The sequence below is a fragment of the Lemur catta genome, chromosome 11 (genome assembly GCF_020740605.2).
Source record: "Lemur catta isolate mLemCat1 chromosome 11, mLemCat1.pri, whole genome shotgun sequence".
Taxonomy (NCBI): Eukaryota; Metazoa; Chordata; class Mammalia; order Primates; family Lemuridae; genus Lemur; species Lemur catta.
The window spans coordinates 79,461,711-79,469,859 of record NC_059138.1 but is presented as its reverse complement, the minus strand read 5'-3'; positions in this window follow the sequence as shown (position 1 = coordinate 79,469,859).

Here is an 8,149-nt window from a genome sequence, read left to right as displayed (position 1 = left end):
TTTGCTGCACTGTCAAAGCCACCTCCTACAAACACATGTCATTCTGTCATCTTACCTTACCGGAGTTAGAAGGGGTTCCCAAACTCAGGAGTTCCTAGGTTTCAGCACCAAATGTTAGGTTTGTCTGTGTGGATGTTTCCTGGTCCCCTGGTTCCCAATGTCAAGAATGAATACTGGTACCATGCATTAGGAATTGGTGTCTTAGAATGAGCACACAAATTGTACATATTTATACAGCTATTACTAAGTGGCACTGGAATGCAAAACCTTGTTTCTCTGATTCCAAAGGCCATATTGTGAACCACTAGATTATACGGTCAAGCAATTTCTTGAAATTTTCCCCTGGATTCTGCCTAGATCATTTTCATGTGTATACCTCCTCTAAGTCACACTTAGGTAGGGCCACTCTGCTTTCCTATCAACTAACAGACATTCTAATAGGCTTAATAGATGTTTCCTCTTTCCTCTTCTGCAGACAACATACAGTTCTTGCTCCCTTTATCCATTCACATTTACTCTGTTCAACAGAAATGACTGCCGTTTGCACTCCGTCCTTTTCACTTCTCATTTCTATCATAAAAGAGGGTCTTCATCTTGCCAACAGTCAGTTTCTCTGCCTGCTCTGGCCCACACCCACTACAGCTCTCTCCTCAGTGACTTGCTGCATTGCTTATTCTCTCTCCTGTCTGCATGCTCCTTCCCGATGGCATTTGAACAATCCTCTCATATTAAAAACAAACAAACAAACAAATGAGGAAAATAACTCCTGCAACCTATGTTTTTCTCTACTTCTCTGTCTTTTCCTCCTGTCAGAGCCAACCTCTCTGAACCAGTTTTTGAAATATCCTGTCTCCACGTCTTCATGCTATATCTGTTCCTCAAGCTGTGGCAGTGTGGTGCAGCCACCCCTGCTCCAGCCACCCCATGGACGTGGTTCTCATTTATTGAATCCCATGGGCGCCTTTTCATACGTGGCTTATTTGCCCTTGGCACTATCTGACTCTATTTACAACCCACCCCGGAAAGTCTCTCTCCTCAGCGCCCTTCCTTGTGCAAAACATCCTTGTGGTTTCCTTGCGCTTCCTTAGGTGCTTTCTCCAGCCTCCTCAGCAGGCTCTTCTGTCTCTACCTCTCTCTTAAATGTTTCCATGCCTCTTTTTTGACCGCCCTTTCTCCCTTCCCTTTTCTGGACTTTTGAATATGCTCGTCATCTTCTGTCTACATTGCCAGGAACCTAGATTCCAGCAACAGTGTTCAACCTAGTTTCTGCTTTTGATCTTGAACTAGTGTTCATTCTAAAATGCAAACCTAATCATGTCACTTCTCTGCTTAGAACACGTTTAATGGTTTCCTCATGCACCTGGGTGAATGAAATTCAAACTGCTTTCCATCGTTTAAACTTTTCAGTTGAGCCACATTAATGTTGATATACAGAATTATGGGATAAAATTCCAGCAGAGTGACAGGGTCCCATGGAGATGAGTGATTTTTGGTGTATGAGCGAATACCATTTGTTATAGATTGAACTTGTAATGCATGTTCCTATCGTTAATGAGTTTGAGGGTGCCAGACTGCCTTCACAAATAGACCCCCAATACAAAAGAAGTTTATTTCTTCTGTACATAATGGTATGAGATGGGCATTTTCTTTTGTCAGGCAGCTCTCTTCTATTTGGGATTCAGGGACCCACGATGGACTCAACATTCTTTGCATCTGGCTGGCAGAAAGCTTAAGGTAGCCTGGGGGAGGCGTCCGTCACTTCCACTTTTCTTCTCTTCACTTAACTATCCACAGGGTCATACCTAGATGAAGGGGGTTAGGTAAGGTTGTTCCTGGGTGGGACACCACTTCCCAAAGATAACTAGGTGCAATCAAAGAGGGACCTGTTGCCAGCTACCCCTTCTTTGCTGAATCTGGGAGTGTCATCTTTAGAAACAAAGCATAATTAGCACACAATCATTTATTCATCCTATCATTGTTGACATAAAAGAAAAAAGTAAAAAGAATTACTGATAGCTTAATATGTGTCAGACAGGTGGGTGAACCAGTGATCACGGTTGTGCTGCTTACTGTTTTGCAGGTATGGGCAGGTCGCCATGGAAACACGGGAGTGGGGGCAGAGTGTGCAGTGCTAGTGAGGGATGCATGAGCTTGTTCTTAATCACTTTGGCTTTCTCAGGGGAGAGGCTAGAGAGGCTGTTTGGTCTCTTGTCATCCCCTACTCAGTATCAAATAATATTTTGGCTGGTCCTGCTGCTCCCATTTTATATCAGGCAATTGGAAGACTGAAACTTTTATTTATTTATTTATTTTTGAAAGAGAAACCTGTCGTTCTCTAAAAGAGCCCATTCAGGGTTGTTGATTGAGACTGTAGGACCTTGTATACTCTGCTCTCTGAGGAATTGCGCTGGAACTCTGATTCCAGCCAGAGTGAAGCTCTCAGACCAGGAAATGAGTCCAAACTCTACTGGGAATTTTCTCTTCTTTGCAGCAACTGCTTCTTCAAACTTTTCCTTTATATTTATATATTTATCAATAAGGAACTGTCCCTGAAAATGTTTCTGTTGTAATCTTGTATTCTGACACAACAGAACATTAGCATTTAATAATTACTGTTGGTAACCTGAAAGTACAAATCTACTTCTTACCACACAATCAGAGTCCGTCACTGAAATTGTGCCTACCCGAGGCAAAGCATTTTAGCAGGCATCTACACAGGACGAGCAAAAAGCTTGTGTGATAACGGTAAAATTACTTCCTATACTTTGGTTTGTTTGATTCCTCTACACTCATGTTGAAATTTGATCCCCAATGTTGGCGGTGGGGCCTAGTGGGAGGTGTTTGGGTCATGGGAGCAGATCCCTCATGGGTGGCTTGGCACCATCTTCAGGGTAATGAGTGAGTTCTTGCTCTATTAGTTCCCTCAAGAGCTGGTTGTTAAAAGAGTCTGGCACTTCCCCTCTTGCTCTCTTTGCTTCCTCTCTCGCCATGTGCTCTCTGCACATGTGGGCTCCCCTTCATCTTCTGCCAGGAATGGAAGCAACCTGAGGCCCTCACAGGAAGCAGCTGATGGCATCATGCTTCTTGTGTAGCCTGCAGAACCATGAGCCGAATACACTTCTTTTCTTTATAAATTACCCAGCCTCAGACATTCCTTTATAGCAACACAAATGGATGAAGACGTTACTCAAACTCAGTGAGCATATGTATAAAGCGGTGCTGGTAATAGCTACCTCACAAGCTTGTTGTGATAGTTGAGCAAAATACCCTACAGGAAAGCACCTTGCACAGAAAAGATGCCCCAATAAAATGAAGAAGAGCAGAGCAGGGTCTTTCCTCTTACCACCTTCAGCCCCCCGTCCTCCAAGTTCTTCCACAGCCCTTTGTAAATGCTTCTTGTTTGGGAGGTCTTTGATCTTCCACCCCTTGTGTGCCTGCCAATCTCCTATGTATCTTTTGACACCCAGCTTGACCATTCCTTAGGCTGTGTGATTCACTCTCACAGGTGCTTCCCCATAGCATCCTGCCAAACTTCAGATATGCATGTCCTAGTTCAGTCTGGGCCCCAAAGAATTCACTGTTTCCTATGTTCCATGCACAAGTCCAGGGGATGGGTGTGAAACAAGATCTCACTCCCAAGGCTATGCCAATAGGGGCAATGGTTCCCAAAACTTTCCTCACTGGGCAAGCTGTATCATAATACCTGGGGAATATATGTTAAAATATGTATTTCTAGGCTCTACTCCCACGTATCACTTAAGGGTAAGACTTGGGCATCTGTAATTCAAGAAGTTCCCCTAACCAATTCTGATGGGCAGCCAAGTTTGGGAACTTCTGAAATGGTGAAAGAAAAGTAAACAGTTTGGGAATATTCTCTGTGATGGAGTTTGTGTTGGTGATGTTTTATGTTGCCAACTACAGTTGTTTCTGTTGCACCAAGCACTTTGTCTGTAGTGTTTTATGGTCATGCCCATTCCCTCCAAGGAAGGCTGTTAGAATAAGACGGAGAGGAGACCATGGTCTCAAGGGCCAATGCAAAGCCTTTGGGGTCTAGCAGTCAATTTGATGAGCATCCAGCTCCCATGTTTCTAACTGGCCTAGGAATTTTCCTTGTTGAAATGATAGCACCCAATGCAGATTTAGGCTATTACACATTTCTCAAGTTTTGGTGAAGATTTCTTTATTAGAGCTTTCTTCTTTATTGTGCTATAGGAATGACATTCTCGATGTAAAAACTGAAGCATCATAAAAATGTATAAAGATGAGATTTTTAAGAAAGTCACTCAAACCCCACCGCTGAGAAACACAGTGAACATTAGATAAGCATGGTTCCAGGCAGCTCTCTGTGCATATGTACATAGAGGGATGCATAATTAGGTAAATAGACTGAGGAATAATTTTCATAAAATGGGATCATACTTTACATAAAATAATATTTTTGGTAAGAAGATATGAAATTTATCTTTTTGTGAATTAAACAAAAAGAAATAAAATTGACTTGAAACAAATATTTGCTTAATTTCAGGGCTTTTTTTTTTTTCAACAAAAGAAATATTAGATTTCCCAAAACTAAGGGAAAAAACTTATTTAAAATGACATTTAGAATTGCCATAACTGTTTCCTGTTCAGTCCGTATTTTAAAGGAATCCATACTTCCCAGTCATCCTTCTTACCCCAGGGTCTTTACTCTGGATTTCTTTATTTGGGCATATAGGGGCTGAGGGTGGATGCTGAGAAATTACTTAATGGGTACAATGTAATTCGGGTGATGGATACACTGAAAACCCTGACTTTACCACTATACAATCTACGCATGTAACAAAATTGCTCTTGTGCCCCATAAATTTATACAAATAAGAAAAAGATTCTTTCAATTTTTTCATATACAATTAATATTTATCACCTTCTTAGGTTGTTCTAAATTATATGTCTCAAGAATCCACGTTTTTCCCAGACAGCCCTCTCTGGGGACTCTCTCTCCTCATCCTCTGATCTGTGTAAATTGCTCCTTACATGTCTGTAAAACTGTTAATTTGGGAACTCACTTTATTACTCTTCCATTTTGTTTTTGCTATTTTTTTTTTAGATACATGTCTTTCTCTTTCCTATATTCTTATTTGCTAGAATATATTTTCAATTAACTCCCCACTATGGAAGTGGGGAAGAAAAGCATTTCTGAGTCATTTTATCTCTGAAAGAGCCTTCATTTGTTTGACAGACAGCTCTCATCTCCATCAAGTCATCTTCTGTTAATTCCTTTGGTGTGGTGTCTATTAATTCTTGAATTGCCCCGAGGTCCATGTGTTAAAGCCCTTCACCCTCAACCATTTTTGCCATTTCCACAAACTCTTGCATGATTTCCTTGATCATCTCTGTCACAAATCCTGTGAAGTCATGTACAACATCGGGACACAGTTTTCTCCAGCAGGAATTTATTGTTTTGGGCTTGATGGCTTCCATGGCTTTTTCTGTAGCAGCAATAATGTAATCCTTCCAGGCTCTCTTAATAGTCTATCAGGGTTCTCTTCCACAGCGTGAACTATCCTTTCCATAAAGTACCTAAATGGTCTTTTTGACCCGGTGACCTAGAGGCTGAATTAGAGACATTGTGTTTGGGGTCAAGTAGACCACTTCGACATCTTTGGTGTTAGACTCAGGGGGCCCTAGGTGGCGAGGGGCACTGTCAAATATTAAAAAAAAAAAAAAAAAAAGGCCATCTCTTTCTGGCAAGGTACTTCCTGACTAGGTACTTCCTGACTAGGTACTTCCTGACTTCGGGGACAAAGTATTGATGGAACCAATCCAGAAAAAGTGTTCTCATCCACGTATTCTTGTACAACAAAAAGACTGGCAGCTGATGTTTATCTTTTCCCTTCCAGGTTCAAGGGTTAGCAAGCAGCTTTATAAATAAGGGCAGTCTTGATCATAAACCTGAGTGCATTTGCACAGAACAGTAGAGTTAGCCTATCCCTTCCTGCCTTCCATCCTGGTGCTCCATTCTCTTCCTTACTAATAATTGTGCTTGTGGTATTTCCCCCCTAGAATAGGGCCCTTTACTCTGCATTAAAAACCTGTTCAGGTGTATATCCTTTTTCTTCACTGATTTTCTTAATGGGATCTGGGAATCTCTGTTGCCTTGTGGTCAGCAGAAGCTGCTTCTCCAGTTATCCTGACCTTTTTTAAAGCCAAACCTCTTCTGAAATTATCAAACCATCCTTTTCTGGCATTAAGTTATCCAGCTTTAGATCTATTACCTTCCTTTTGCTTTAAGTTGTCATATGATGAAATCTCTTTTTCTTGAACCATTTTAAAGTCTATAGGTATGCCTCTCTTACAGCAATCTTGCGCCCACATAAAAGTTGCATTTTTAATATGAGATAAAAATGCATTTCACAAAATGTGCAAGGTTTTCCATACCTGGTGGCACAGCTGCAGTGATGGTTTCACAAATTTCCTTTTCCTTTTTTTACAATTGTTCTTAAGCTGGATTCATTTATTTTGAAATGGTGGCAACTGCAGCTGCAGACCTCAATCTAAAGCACATATGAAGCAAGTCAACTTTTTCTTGTAATATCATGACTTTTCTTTGTTTCTGGGGAGCATGTCCAGAATCACTAGTGGGTCTCATGGTGTTATTTAAGGTTTACAGTTTTGCACTAAACATGATGAAAAATATGGGAGAATCACAAAAGATCACTTTTTACTGCCATACACAATTTGCGGGAGAGACAAACTGCTCCCATGAAGACAATTAGTGTAATACATCATTTAAGCGGATACTCTCAACACTTGAGCTCACCGCAGTAGCAATAGGAAGTGGCTATGAAATTATTACAGTAATACAATACGTACTATGGTTAATTTTGTGCAGTTATAACTTAATACTGCATTTTTACGTTTGTTTACATTTCTCTCCACTGTGAATGGTGTCGTGTATAGTCTGTAAGTCTAAGTAAGTTTTGATAAATTTTAACTTTTTATGATAGATTTGTGTATATTTTATCATACATAATGATAAAATAGACTACTATGTATATATATTGCATTCACAGCACACGTAACTTTTTCTTAATTTTTTTGATATTTCTAGGCTATGCCATTTGTCTATGTGTTTTTTAAAATTATCATAAATCTTCAAACAGTTCTCCATATATTTGTTGAAAAAAATGCATGTGTAAGTGGACCCGCACAGTTTAAACCTGTGTTGTTCAAGGCTCAACTGTAAGAGATGAAGCCTTATCTACTCTATCCCTCCTTTATTTAGTTTCTTTCTTCCAAAAATTTGTTGGTGTTTCTTTCCTTAGATGGCTCTCCATTCCCTTTTTCAGTATTAGTTCACACTTTTAAATTTCTTTGTTTTTATTTAAATGTGCTCTTTGAAGGAGTTGGGAAATTGTATTTTACCAGGATTGTTGCAAAAATATCTTCTAGTCCACAGACTCTTTTACAATGTGAACTTGCCTTTCCCCCATCACGAGGTGGACTGGATTTAGTGACTCACCTGAATATGGACTGGATTTAGTGACTTGTAACCAAAAGATTTTGGCAGAGGAGAAGTGGTATAACCTTCAAGGCTAATTCAGAAAGAGCAATGCTATTTTGCTTTGGTTCTGTGGAGTGCTCACTCTTTGGCTGCCTCGTCTCAGGACTCTCTCTCAGATTCTATCCACCATGCAGTGAGAAGACCAAGCTGCACAGAATGGCCGTTGTAGATGCCCAGCTCAGCCTTGCCTTCAAGTCATTCCATCCCCAGCCTTGGTAGCAGACATGTTCATGAAGAAGCCCTCAGATGATTCTAGTTTCCAGCCATCTTATTATTCAGCAGCCATTTAAGTCCTCCCATTTAGCCCGTAAACATTGAGGATCAGAAAAAAGTCACCTCTGTTGCTTCTCTTTAAATTTCTGACTCACAGAATCCAGAATCTACTTCAATAAAATTATTTCCATTAAATGCCATCATTTTTGAGGTGGTTTATAACACATTGATTTATCACCAGAACAAAGGGAAGAAAACTGCATGTGTTTACTTTGCCATTTTAACCCATGAGTCTCATCAGATCCATTCCAGTCAGGACTGTTCCCCTAAAGTAAGATATTTTGGAAGTTGGACACAGCAGTCCTCCATGAAATATGGAGTACATTGGGAATA